Source organism: Apium graveolens, chromosome 3 (genome assembly GCF_009905375.1).
Source record: "Apium graveolens cultivar Ventura chromosome 3, ASM990537v1, whole genome shotgun sequence".
Lineage (NCBI taxonomy): Eukaryota > Viridiplantae > Streptophyta > Magnoliopsida > Apiales > Apiaceae > Apium > Apium graveolens.
In genome coordinates this window covers 146304929-146319333 of record NC_133649.1, presented here as the reverse complement: position 1 = coordinate 146319333, position 14405 = coordinate 146304929, and the positions used below count along the sequence as shown (strand labels likewise).

Genomic DNA, 14405 nt, shown 5'->3' with positions numbered 1-14405 from the left:
GTAAATACTTTCAATGCTTCAGCCTTGAACCTGAGCCACTTCACTTGATCTTTGAGCCATAAGCCTTATTCTTTGTAAACCATTTCTTGTTGATTTACCAGATACTAAACCACACAAATACGATACTACTCCACAAATATATATCCATCATATACCAAACACTGGAACATAATTGTTTAAACATATAGAAATTTTTGTACTCAACCATACCTTGTGACATCAAAGAACTAAAACCTTGTAAAAATATTATTCATCTAATACCCGATTCTCCTACAGGCTGGAGGCCATTTCTTTTATATACTCTGACATACCCTTGCGGTACCCATGAATTTTCACCATGCGCTTATGCAAATGTTTTATTGTTGTTGATTATGATCCGGTTTTATTGAATTATATTGTTTATGATATTGAACTGCTTTAGAATTGGATAGTTTTCTTTATGTGGACCAGATTCGTGGTCAGACCAGATTCGTGGTCGAATTAGGCCAATGTGTGCCTTGGATCCAGTTCGTAGAGCAGAGCTGTGTGCTTTGCTCGGGGTTAGTGCGTGACTGATCAACAGCCTAACCTTGGTTTTAAAATTTAAAATGAATATCCAATTCTAATGATTATTTAGCAATAAACTTGATTCCTCTGAAGCATCTCGTTTGATCATTGATTAACCACAATTCTTGTCATTGTGACTTGCTGAGCTAGTTAGCTCACTCTTGCGAATTTTTTTATGTATTTCAATAGTTAAGAAGGATATGGTTGATAGAGAGGTTACCCGGTTCAATGTACGAGCTAGGATTCCAGAATGAGTTGGAACGAGCTAGAAGGAGCTTATTACGGTAGCGAGATAGTAAGATTGTAAGAATAATTTCATTATCAGTTGTAAGTTAAATTAGTTGGGATTTAGTACGTTGTAATAATAAGTTAGGGTTGTGGCTTGTTTTCATACTTTAACCTGTTGCGGTCCGTGGTTATGTAAAGCAGGGTCAATACAAATAATATTTCATATACAAGTTTATATATTGTGTATGTGTTGTGGACCCCAAACTTCTGACCCAGGTTTGGAGGACGCCATAGGTTGGTATCAGAGCTACAGGTTATAAGTCACTGAAACAAGCCTAGATTATCGGGATTGGGTAGAGGGTTAGGATTAGGAATAGGAAATAGAAAGATAAGACATCGTGAGGCTGAGTGCGACTATATAGTAGGTCTCCGGCACGGTTCGTATTGCGATTCGGGATTCTTAACTTGCGATGTGATTTCCAGACAACGGCAATGGCAGATCCTGATTTCTCTGTATCATCTGATCGTTTGGAGCCTTCCGTTCGAGGATCATCATCTTCTCTCAGATTGATTTACATCTTGTTCTTCCCTCAGTATTAATGGTATTACCTTCTGTTATAATAGTTGCACCTTTTCAAGCTATTCTACGCTATTTTACCACCTCTTGATATGAGACTACCTATTTAAGAACCTTCATTTGCTTATTCTTGTTCTACTGGACATTTAACTATGAGTGTATCTTTTCAGTTTACCCTACATTATGTTATATACCCTCAGTTTAAAACTTGTCCTATGAAACAACAGTACCTACGAGGATGGATTCGGGAGTTACAGTAAATGGTGAGTACTTGAGATATAAATAAAGGTGAGAAGAAGTTTAGAAAGAAGATTCAAGTGTTCTGGAGGATAGTTGTTACCAGGTTAAAAGAAGCCATTAATGATTAGGTCACCCATGACTAGCTTGTGGAATGGATTAGATAAGTGTTGAAAAGAGAGAGTTGGAGGATATTATGGATCTGGAGCTTTCTTGAAATTAGATAATGGTGTTATGATGATGTGATATATATTTATAGTAACAAGATGATGTGACATTAGCCGACTTATTGACTATTGGATAGTCTGTTCCACTTAACGATTGTATAGTTGATGACGGGGGTATTACCGGTATGGAAGCTTGATATGAAGCTACGAATAAGATAGCACGCAGCGACAACTGAAGCTTTTGTCGATTAAGGAAGGCAGATGGACCCAATAAAGGAGAGAGGGTAGATTGAATTAAATGGACCTTTATGTGATCGTTTCTTGATAAGTGGCATTTTATACCAGTTAGAACATCTTAAAATGGCTTAAATTGGTGCCTTGAAATCAAGTATTTTGTGTATTTGATGCGTTTTTCTAGTGTTTATGCATTTCAGGGTCTTAGTCTCATTTCGGAGGAGTAATCATCAAGAATAAGCCTTGGCATGTGTTCACCATTGAGAGAGGAAAGGAATGGGCAGATTACAGCGAAGAAACGGAGCAAACTCAGGATTTTTCCAGTAGGGTCCTGAGCGCCCGCTCAGCAATGCTGAGCGGCCGCGCAGGAAGCTGAGCGCCCGCTCAGCTATGCTGAGCGGCCGCGCAGGGTCGGGAAAAAAGATAATTTATTTTAGGATTTCTACTTCTGTTTGGCTTCCACTTCTATGTAATCTGAGTTTTATGGGACTATTATATAAGTAGATTTGGAGACGTTTTTACGAGAGAGGATCGTGGTATTAAGCAAAGAGCGAAGGAGATAAGGAAAAAGACCGTTTTAGCACACAGCAACGAAGAGGAAGCATATTTTCTTGTGATTCTTGTTTCGTTGTAATGTTGGATGCTAGTTTTCTTACTTTGAACCTATTTACTCTTGTGACGTACTCTGATTTAATATAATTAGTTTAGTTATTATTTTCTTGTGTTTGTTTATCATGATTTCATATGAACCCATGATGACGATGAGTGCTATTATGGGCTAATCGTGATCATGGGGTCGCAACGGATTTACTATGGAATTCTTTAGTTAATTGTTTAATACTTTAGTGTGTGATGATTGTATGATATCTAGTATTGGTTGTGCGTATTCGTCTTATTGCGTCGCGAACATATAAGATAGGGTGTTAATCTCTTGTGAAGCGATGGTGGATCTTGAGATTTAGAACTTGCCATGCTAGCATAGGTTCATGTATGATGTGCATGATTAATGGGTAACTCTAACAGTTTTATTTGCCCTGTGTAATCAAAAAGAATAACTTATGCTTAAATCGTTGTGTTGTCAATTTCTGTAGACATATAGGAACTCAACATAATTGATGACTATTCAACTTCTATCTTAATTGTGGATGTTTGGTAGAATGGTATTAGTACAATGAAAGTTGGCTTTTATCAGTTTCGTGTTATTCGATTAATATCATCACTGTCACATGCTAAAGGTAATAACAATAACTATTGAAGGAAGTAGTAATGAAGTTGTGATCTCATGAGTGTTTTAATATTGTTAATTTGAAGTGTTAATTAAGTGATTAATTAAGTAATTAATTGTAGTTAATATTTAGTCAACAATTCTAAGTGTTAGTGTCTTAACATTGGGAAGTAATCATACATTGGCGTGTGAGTTTAATTAGACAATAATTAGTCTGAGTCTCTGTGGGAACGAACTAGAAAGTATTCTATATTACTTGCGAACGCGTATACTTGCGTGAATATTAGCGCGTGTTTTCGCCCTAACAAGTTTTTGGCACCGCTGCCGGGGACTCGGCGTATTTGTTTAGTTTATGTACTTACCATCATTGGTCATTAGGACTCAGTGATTAGGACGTAGTAGTTACTTATTGTTTCCGGTTGTGTTTCAGGTACTTTAGCGAGCGTTTATGCAAACTCGTTCTCGTACTCGCAAGAGGACTTTAGATACAGCTGAGGAGACAGACGAAGTTCTTGATATTCCGGAGAAGATAGATTTTGAAGATTCGGATTCAGGAACTGAGCAGAAAGAACCAGTAAACATGGGTGATCATATTGTTCAGGCTGATCCAGCTCTTATGGACTTTTCTCGGCCAAAAATTGATGACATTCAGTCAAGCATTCTTCATCCGGCTATTCAAGCTAACACCTTTAAAATCAAGACGGGCACTATTCAGATGGTGCAAAATTCTGTTTCTTTTGGAGGAGCTGCGACTGAAGACCCCAACATGCACATAAGGAATTTTGTCGAGATCTGCAGCACTTTCAAGTATAATGGCGTGGCTTATGAGGCTATCAAGCTGATGCTTTTCCCATTCTCACCGAGGGACAAAGCTAAGGACTGGTTACATTCTGAACCGGCTGGGTCCATCACTACTTGGCAAGATCTTGCGCAAAAGTTTCTGGTGAAGTTTTATCCGATGGCAAAGACTGCTGCTATGAGGAGTGCTCTTACTCAGTTTGCGCAGCAACCTACAGAATCTATGTGCGAAGCTTGGGAACGCTATAAGGAAATATTGAGAAAGTGTCCATATCATGGAATGCCTGATTGGATGGTGATCACTGGTTTCTATAATGGTTTGGGGGCCCAATCTAGGCCCATGCTCGATGCAGCAGCTGGAGGCGCCTTATGGGCTAAAAGCTATACTGAGGCTTATAATCTTATCGAGACTATGACTGCAAATGAGCATCAAAACCCAACTCAGAGGATGATGCCTGGGAAAGTAGCAGGTATTCTGGAAGTCGATGCAGTCACCGCTATTGCAGCGCAGCTTCAAGCGCTGTCAATGAAGGTTGATTCTCTGGCTACATATGGAGTTAATCAAATAGCTATGGTTTGTGAGCTTTGTGCAGGTTCTCATGCTACGGATCAGTGTTCTATTGTCAACGAATCTGTTCAGTATGTGAATAATTATCAGCGACAACAGCAGCCTGTGCCAGCTACTTATCATCCTAATAACAGAAATCATCCAAATTTCAACTGGGGTAATAATCAGAATGCTATTCAGCCACCATATCAGCAAGGTGTGAGTAAACAGTTTAATCCACCTGGATTCCATCAACCACAGCAGTATGCTCAAAGGCAATCATATCCTCAACAGGGAAGTGCAGCTGCACCTACTAGTGCTGATTTTGAGGAACTTAAGCTGTTATGCAAAAGTCAGGCGGTTTCTATCAAGACCTTGGAAAACCAAATAGGTCAAATAGCCAATGCAGTGCTCAATCGTCAACCTGGCACTCTTCCCAGTGACACTGAAGTACCAGGCAGGAAGGAAGCTAAAGAGCAAGTCAAGGCTATTACCTTAAGGTCTGGGAAAGTGGCTGATGCTGAAAAGCCAAAAGAAGGAGAAGCTGAAGTTAGAGATGAAGAAGCTAAGCAAAAGGAGAAAGTGGCGGAACCAAGGAAGACTACTGTTGAACACACTCTGCCTGAGGGTAATACAGGGGAGAAACAGCTCTATCCTCCACCACCTTTTCCTAAGAGATTGCAGCAACAAAAGCTGGATAGACAGTTCGGTAAGTTTCTGGAGGTGTTCAAGAAACTTCACATCAATATACCTTTCGCTGAGGCTCTGGAGCAAATGCCTAGTTATGCGAAGTTTATGAAGAATATTCTTTCAAGGAAGGTGAAACTGGATGACTTTGAGACCGTTGCTCTCACGGAAGAATGCAGCACTGTTCTGCAGCAAAAGTTGCCTCCAAAACTAAAAGATCCAGGTAGCTTCATCATTCCTTGCACCATTGGGAAGTTGACTTTTGACAAGTGTCTTTGTGATTTGGGAGCAAGCATCAATCTGATGCCGTTGTCGATCTTTAAAAAGTTGGATTTTCCTGATCCAAAACCCACATACATGTATCTACAATTGGCTGATCGTTCTATTACTTACCCAAGGGGCATAGTGGAGGATGTGCTAGTCAAGGTGGATAAGCTCTTCTTTCCTGCAGATTTTGTTATTCTGGATTTTGAGGAAGATAAGAAGATTCCCATAATCTTGGGAAGACCTTTCTTGGCTACTGGTCGTACCTTGATAGATGTGCAAAAAGGTGAACTTACTATGCGGGTACAAGATCAGGATGTGACCTTCAACGTATTCAAGGCAATTAAATTCCCTACAGAAGATGAGGAGTGCTTAAAAGTGGATGTGATTGATTCTGCGGTTACTTCGGAACTCGATCGCATGCTAATGTCTGATGCATTGGAAAAGGCCTTAGTGGGGGATTTTGACAGTGATGATGAAGATGACAATGAGTAATTATAATATCTGAACGCTTCTCCCTGGAAGCGAAAGCTGGACATGCCGTTTGAATCTCTTGGTGCTTCTGACCTCAAGAATGCTGAAGGAAAGCTCAAACCATCAATAGAGGAAGCACCTACCTTGGAGCTCAAGCCATTACCTGAACACTTGAGGTATGCTTTTTTAGGTGATACATCTACTTTACCTGTTATTATTGCATCTGACCTTTCAGGTAGTGAGGAAGACAAGCTCTTAAGGATTTTGAGAGAATTCAAATCAGCTATTGGATGGACCATAGCAGATATCAAGGGGATCAACCCTTCATATTGTATGCATAAAATTCTGCTAGAGGAAGGTAGTAAGCTGACTGTTGAACAACAGCGCAGACTTAATCCTATCATGAAGGAGGTGGTGAAGAAAGAAATTCTGAAATGGCTAGATGCAGGCATCATTTATCCTATTTTTGAAAGTTCTTGGGTGAGCCCCGTACAATATGTACCTAAGAAATGAGGTATCACTGTGGTGGCAAATGAGAAGAATGAGCTCATCCCCACTCGAACAGTTACAGGATGGAGAGTATGCATGAATTATCGAAAGTTGAACAAAGCCACGAGGAAGGATCACTTCCCTCTTCCATTCATTGATCAGATGCTTGACAGGTTGGCTGGTCATGAGTATTATTGTCTTCTGGATGGTTATTCAGGGTATAATCAGATTTGTATTGCACCAGAGGATCAGGAAAATGATACCAATAAGTAACCTTTTCTACTGTAGATGGATGAATTCCTCGCCGGTCATCACCCTGGCCGCATTAGGACCTCGCGCTAGACCGTTACCCGGCCACTCACGCGTGGATGGACTGTCACCCAGCCTCTTACACCTTCATAGACCGTACCCCTGCCTGTCGCTTATGCCGACTCAATTAGATGGACTTACTTCCCGAACATTGGGCAAGTAATCAAATTGTTTTCTCAAAACAACAACCTCTGTAATAACCCCAATTTTTGGAATTTTTGAAACCCTTATGAATAGTGATTTTGCTGATTATGCTGAATAAGAAAACTTTTCATATCACACTATGTAGGGGCTCTTTTATTGATCTTTTGGGATATTATTAGTACTCTATATGATAAATAAGTGTATGTAAAGATCGTCAGAATCCAAATTCGAACACTTTGATTTTTCCCGAAAATCTACCAGATACAGAAAGAATTGAGTATAAGGTAACAGAATAAAAATGATTTAAATTCGAGAGTTTCGTTTGGGTTATGTGGCGCCCCGACCACTTTTCAAAGATGTATGATGGCTATATTCACTGACATGATTGGAAATAATGTCGAGGTGTTCATGGACGACTTCTCCGTCTTTGGACATTCGTTTGATGAATGTTTGAATAATCTTCACGCCGTACTTAAAAGGTGCGTGGAAACTAATTTGGTGCTCAATTGGGAGAAATGTCATTTTATGGTGTGTGAAGGCATTATTCTTGGGCATAAGGTCTCTAGCAAGGGTCTGGAGGTGGACAAGGCCAATGTGGGAGTCATTGAAAATCTTCCACCACCTATTTCTGTGAAAGGAATCCGTAGTTTTCTTGGTCATGCGGGTTTTTATCGGCGATTCATCAAGGACTTTTCGAAGATATCTAAGCCGTTGTGCAATTTGCTTGAGAAAGAGGTGCCTTTCAAATTTGATGATGAATGTTTGGCGTCATTCGAGACTCTCAAGAAGAGTTTGATCACTGCACCAGTTATTACAGCACCAGATTGGACAGAGCCGTTTGAGATGATGTGTGATGCGAGTGATTATGCGGTAGGTGCAGTTCTGGGGCAGCGTAAGAATAATCTCTTTCATGTGGTCTACTATGCGAGTAAGACCTTAAATGGGGCCCAAATGAACTACACCACTACGGAGAAGGAGCTCTTGGCTATAGTCTTTGGTTTCGAGAAATTTCGATCTTATCTGCTTGGGACTAAAGTAACAGTATTCACTGATCATGCGGCCATTCGCTATTTGGTTTCCAAGAAGGATTCGAAGCCGAGACTCATTCGTTGGGTGCTCTTACTTCAGGAATTTAAGTTAGAGATCAAGGATCGAAAAGGTACCGAGAATCAAGTAGCTGACCATCTCTCTAGGTTGGAGAATCCCGAGTCTGCTTCACAAGATAGGACATTAATCAATGAATCTTTTCCGGATGAGCAGTTGTTCGCAGTTCAGGAGGAAGAGCCATGGTTTGCAGATATTGTAAACTATTTTGTCAGCAATATAATGCCTCCTAATTTGACCTCAGCTCAAAAGAAGAAGTTTCTGCTTGAGGTGAAGTGGTATATGTGGGATGAACCATATTTGTTTAGACAGGGAGCTGACCAGATCATCAGGAGATGTATCCCGTTCTGTGAGACGGAGGGGATATTACGAGACTGCCACTCCACAGTTTATGGTGGACACTATGGTGGTGAGAAGATGGCAGCTCGTATTCTGCAAGCAGGTTTTTTCTGGCCTACTTTGTTTAAGGATGCTCATCAGTTTGTTTTAAGATGTGATCGTTGCCAAAGAGGGGGAAATTTGACGAGAAAGGATGAGATGCCGTTAAATGTGATGCTTGAAGTCGAGGTCTCTGATGTTTGGGGAATCGATTTCATGGGGCCTTTTGTCTCGTCCTGCAATAATCAGTACATCTTGCTGGCAGTCGATTATGTCTCAAAATGGGTAGAAGTCAAAGCTTTACCGACAAATGATGCAAAGGCAGTGCTGAATTTTCTTCATAAGCAGATTTTCACAAGGTTTGGAACACCTCGGGTAATCATAAGTGATGAAGGGTCGCATTTCTGCAACCGTAAGTTCACTTCTATGATGCAGCGTTATAATGTGAATCATCGAGTTGCTACTGCCTATCATCCGCAAACAAATGGTCAAGCGGAAGTGTCTAACAGAGAGATCAAGCGCATTCTAGAGAAGGTTGTTTGTCCGTCAAGGAAGGATTGGTCTTTAAAGCTCGATGAAGTTGTTTGGGCTTACAGAACTGCATACAAAACTCCACTTGGTATGTCCCTGTTTCAGTTGGTGTACGGTAAGGGATGTCATTTACCTGCGGAGCTTGAGCATAAGGCCTACTGGGCGTTGAAAAAGTTGAACCTGGATTTAGATGCAGCTGGTAAGAAAAGAATGTTTTAGCTTAATGAACTTGATGAATTCCGACTTCAAGCATACGAGAATAACAAAATGTATAAGGAAAAGGTGAAGAGGTGGCACGATAGGAAGCTACATCCTAAGTTATTCGTGCCGGGGCAACAAGTTCTCTTATTCAACTCTCGTCTCCGACTTTTTCCCGGGAAGTTGAAATCGAGGTGGTCTGGACCTTTTATTGTCAAAACTGTGTTTCCACATAGAGCGGTGGAAATTTTTGAGAATGATCCGGACCAAGCATTCAAAGTTAATGGTCAGCGTTTGAAGCACTACTATGGGGACATGGCAAACCGAGAAGTGGTTAGTGCCATTTTATTGACTACGTGAGAAAGGTATGCAACATCAAGCTAATGACGAAAAAGAAGCGCTGCATGGGAGGCAACCCATGATTTGTTGTTACAGGAACCCTTACAAGTTAATAACCTATCCAAAAACACAAAAAAATCAGAAAAATAGGACTGAAATACACCGCTCAGCAAGCTGAGCGCCCGCTCAGCCTTGCTGAGCGACCGCTCAGGGGTCGGCTGCCAGAATTTTTTTTACAGTTCATAAAATACAAAAAAAATCGGAAAATTAAAAAACCCATCACAACCCATAAACCCACGAATTCTTTTCCTATTACCCCATGATTTTATCCCTCAACCCCACTCCTAATATAATTTAACCTAATCCACACCCTATATATACATACACCTATCCTACATATCTCCCACAAACTTTCTACACTTAAACTCTCTCCCAAACACAAAAACTCAGTTCTTAAACACTTTTATTCAAGATTCAATGGCACCCAAGAGAGCACGAACTATTGATAGCAGCAGCACAGTCCCTACTGCTGATTCATCGAGGGGCACTGCTGCAAGGCCTCGGTTGAATGACAGAGCTGAGGAGGAGGAGTACACTAGGCTTTTGGGGAAGCCGATTCTGAAGGAGAGAGGGTTTTTACCATCGGGGAGGGATGGTGAGTTGCTACCCATGATTGCAGAGAAGGGGTGGATAGTTTTTTGTGAGTCGCCCGAAGCAGTGCCGATGAGCGTGGTTCGCGAGTTCTATGCGAACGCGAAGGCCGAAAAGAATGGGTTTTCTGTGGTCTGAGGGCTGACGGTTGATTATCACCCAGCGGCGATTCGCCGTGTGATTGGGCAGCGAGAGAGGAAGCCCGAGGAGGAGAACTGGAATGAGAAGACTGCTGAGGATTTTGACTTGGATTTGATTTGTGCTACACTCTGTAGGCCGGGCACAGTTTGGACCTTCAAGACCGGCACTAATGAGTATCGTCACTTCCCGGCGATCGCTATGAACAGGTATGCCCGTGCATGGAATGCATTTATTTGTGCTAATATTTTACCTTCTTCGCATGAACACTAGGTCACAGTTGAGAGAGCACAGTTGTTGTGGGGAATTCTTAATGAGGAGTACTATGTGGACCTTGGTGAGTTTATCTACCAAGGAATTCTGAAGTTTTTGAGGGGAGCCAAGCATATGAACATCCCTTATGTATCCACGGTTACAAAGCTTTACCGAGCAGTGGGAGTGAACTGGCCGACTCATGAGCAGTTGCAGTTGCCGGCCGCTCCGATTGATTCTGGGACTCTGAATGGGATGCAGGAGTGGACCGGTGGTGAGCCCGAGGAGCATGGGCTGGGTTATCGTCTTTTAGGAGGGCGTCCAGCAAGAGGTACTACTATGGCTAGACCTAGGCGTGATGAGGCTGGTTCTTCGAGAGCTCAGGAGCTCACCCTTGCGTTAGGGACTGCTTTTCGGGGCCTTGGAGCTGATATCCAGTGGCCAGTTTTTGGTGAGGACTCTGCATACCCGCCGCCTGATACTCCACCCACTGAGGGTGATGATGATGATGACTCCGAGTAGGTATACCCTTTGTTCCTTTCTACTACCTTCACTGAGGACAGTGAAGATTTTAAGTTTGGGGGTGGTAGTTAAGGAATATTTTGTGTGTGTCATATAGCTGCATATTCATGATAGTTTAGTTCATATAGTTGCATAATTTTTGCCATATAGTTTATTTTATTTTATAGCTTTATTTGTTTATCATGTCATGTAGCTCATGCATATACCATGATCCCTTTTGCGATGATTTATCGACTGAATTGTGATATTGATGCGAGTGTAGTGATAGCATTAAAGTGATATTGAGTCGTGTAGGTTGATATGCATGCTAGAAGCACTTGTAGTTTCACTAAGTCTTAGAGAATGCTTAAGGGCTAGATTGTTGTTATGATCTAATTGTTTTCGAGGTTAATCTATTTATTATGCTTAGAATTCGATAATAGGTTCTTAGTGATAAAGGCATGAAAAAGAAAAAAAAAATGGAGTAAAAATGGAATTTGTTGCTAGTTGTGGCTAGGCGTCAAATGGCTAGTAGCCGGCTCGCATGTTATGCGAGTAGTCTAGGGTTGAGCAAGATGGAGCGAAACGCACTTGCTCAGAAATTTAAAAAAAAAAAGAAAAAAAAAATTCTGGTGTTTATGCATAATTGATCACGAGTGGGCTCTTTGGTATTCGAGTTATTAAGTTCTTAGGGGACTTTGTGCCTAGTGACCTAAGGCTTTTAGAGTCTGGGATCCGCTAACCTAACGCTCGTTACATGGATACCATTGTATAAGTCTTTTGTGGACCTCACTCATTGCACGGTCAAATAAGCATTGTTGTCGTAAATAAAAAGCATGATTCCGTAATAAGCTCCAAAATTCTTGTAGTGTTATATGTCACTTTGTGCCTAGAATTTTTATTCTTTGTATAATCATGTGATTGCCTTGATCATAATTGAGTCATAATAATTGGTCTAGTTCCAAAGCATATCTGTTAAGCATCTGCACACACCACGTTTCTAGCTGTATGTTCGTTTGCATGAGTTTATTGATCTTTAGTCGCCTAACTGCATTTGTTGAGATGTTGCAATTTGGTTGGTTTGTTCGTAGTAAGGGGGATCGCTGCATTTTCATATAGATTGCATTCATGCATGTTTTATTTGTTTTTGAGTCTGTGACGCTTGAGGACAATCATCGATTTAAGTTTGGGGGTGTGGTAAGTGACATTTTATACCACTTAGAACATCTTAAAATGGCTTAAATTGGTACCTTGAAATCAAGTATTTTGTGTATTTGATGCATTTTTCTAGTGTTTATGCATTTCAGGGTATTAGTCGCATTTCGGAGGAGTAATCATCAAGAATAAGCCTTGGCATGTGTTCACCATTGAGAGAGGAAAGGAAGGGGCAGATTACAGCGAAGAAACGGAGCAAACTCAGGATTTTTCCAGTAGGGTCCTGAGCACCCGCTCAGCAATGCTGAGCGGCCGCGCAGGAAGCTGAGCGCCCGCGCAGGGTCGGGAAAAAAGATAATTTATTTTAGGACTTCTACTTCTGTTTGGCTTCCACTTCTATGTAATCTGAGTTTTATGGGACTATTATATAAGTAGATTTGGAGACGTTTTCATGAGAGAGGATCGTGGTATTAAGCAAGGAGCGAAGGAGATAAGGAAGAAGACCGTTTTAGCACACAGCAACGAAGATGAAGCATATTTTCTTGTGATTCTTGTTTCGTTGTAACGTTGGATGCTAGTTTTCTTACTTTGAACCTATTTACTCTTGTGACGTACTCTGATTTAATATAATTAGTTTAGTTATTATTTTCTTGTATTTGTTTATCATGATTTCATATGAACCCATGATGACGATGAGTGCTATTATGGGCTAATCGTGATCATGGGGTCGCAACGGATTTACTATGGAATTTTTTAGTTAATTATTTAATACTTTAGTGTGTGATGATTGTATGATATCTAGTATTAGTTGTGCGTATTCGTCTTATGTGCATCACGAACATATAAGATAGGGTGTTAATCTCTTGTGAAGTGACGGTGGATCTTGAGATTTAGAACTTGCCATGCTAGCATAGGTTCATGTATGATGTGCATGATTAGTGGGTAACTCTAACAGTTTTATTCGCCCTGTGTAATCAAAAGGAATAACTTGTGCTTAAATCGTTGTGTTGTCAATTTCTGTAGACATATAGGAACTCAACATAATTGATGACTATTCAACTTCTATCTTAATTGTGGATGTTTGGTAGAATGGTATTAGTACAATGAAAGTTGGCTTTTATCAGTTTCGTGTTATTCGATTAATATCATCACTGTCACATGCTAAAGGTAATAACAATAACTATTGAAGGAAGTAGTAATGAAGTTGTGATCTCATGAGTGTTTTAATATTGTTAATTTGAAGTGTTAATTAAGTGATTAATTAAGTAATTAATTGTAGTTAATATTTAGTCAACAATTCTAAGTGTTAGTGTCTTAACATTGGGAAGTAATCATACATTGGTGCGTGAGTTTAATTAGACAATAATTAGTCTGAGTCTCTGTGGGAACGAACTAGAAAGTATTCTATATTACTTGCGAACGCGTATACTTGCGTGAATATTAGCGCGTGTTTTCGCCCTAACATTTCTTTAATTTGGTATCTTGTTATAGGAAGGAAAGACAACAACCAACTCATATAGTAAGGACAACCAGTTTTGTGATTTTTAAAATTTTTAAACAAGTTTTCGAAAAAGATTTTTCCTTACAAAATTTCTAAAAGTCTTTTTGAATAAAATAAGTTTTAAACATTGGTTTTTAAGTTACTACTTGAGTTTCTTGTTTGTTAAAAGACCCGAATTACCTGGAAGAATACTTATTTTAGACTTGGTATTGTTAATTCAGAGAATAAAGTGATCCGCGATTATGAATAAGTTGATTATTCCTAACAGAAAGGTACAAATATTGTTTGATAAGACTAACGACAGAATTAGCATATGGAGTAATTATTCATCCAGTTGCAGAGACCATTAAAGTTTAAAGGATTCCTTGATTTAAAAAGGAACATGGGCATGATCGAAGAAGATTGGGAAGATATCCAGACTTTTCTAAAAGAAGAATATTAGTAACAAAGGGATCGTTATGTTGAATGATTCGTAGTTATCCTAAATTAAAAAGAGGAAACTCGAGGTTATCTGATAAGAACGCCATTATGATCGAATTGTTAAAATATTATACGTGTAGGTGTGATGTGGAAGACGCAAGGCGTGACAAGTAAAGAATCTACCATAATGCTTAATTTGCGAAGGCATTTCAGCGTACTCTCTAAGGCTGTTATATGACATAATTGGGATATGATCGAACAAGCTCGAACGATGAATACAAGTGAAATGTGGATGGTAACCAATGGTATCA

General features: G+C 40.1%; 1 non-coding gene across 1 annotated transcript; it reads right to left on the bottom strand.

The window, feature by feature from the left end:
- Positions 1 to 4187: 4187 nt before the first annotated feature.
- LOC141716081 (small nucleolar RNA R71) lies at positions 4188 to 4294 on the bottom strand. Its single transcript, XR_012572811.1, has one exon. It is a non-coding gene; the product is annotated as a small nucleolar RNA R71 (small nucleolar RNA).
- Between the last annotated feature and the right edge of the window lie 10111 nt (positions 4295 to 14405).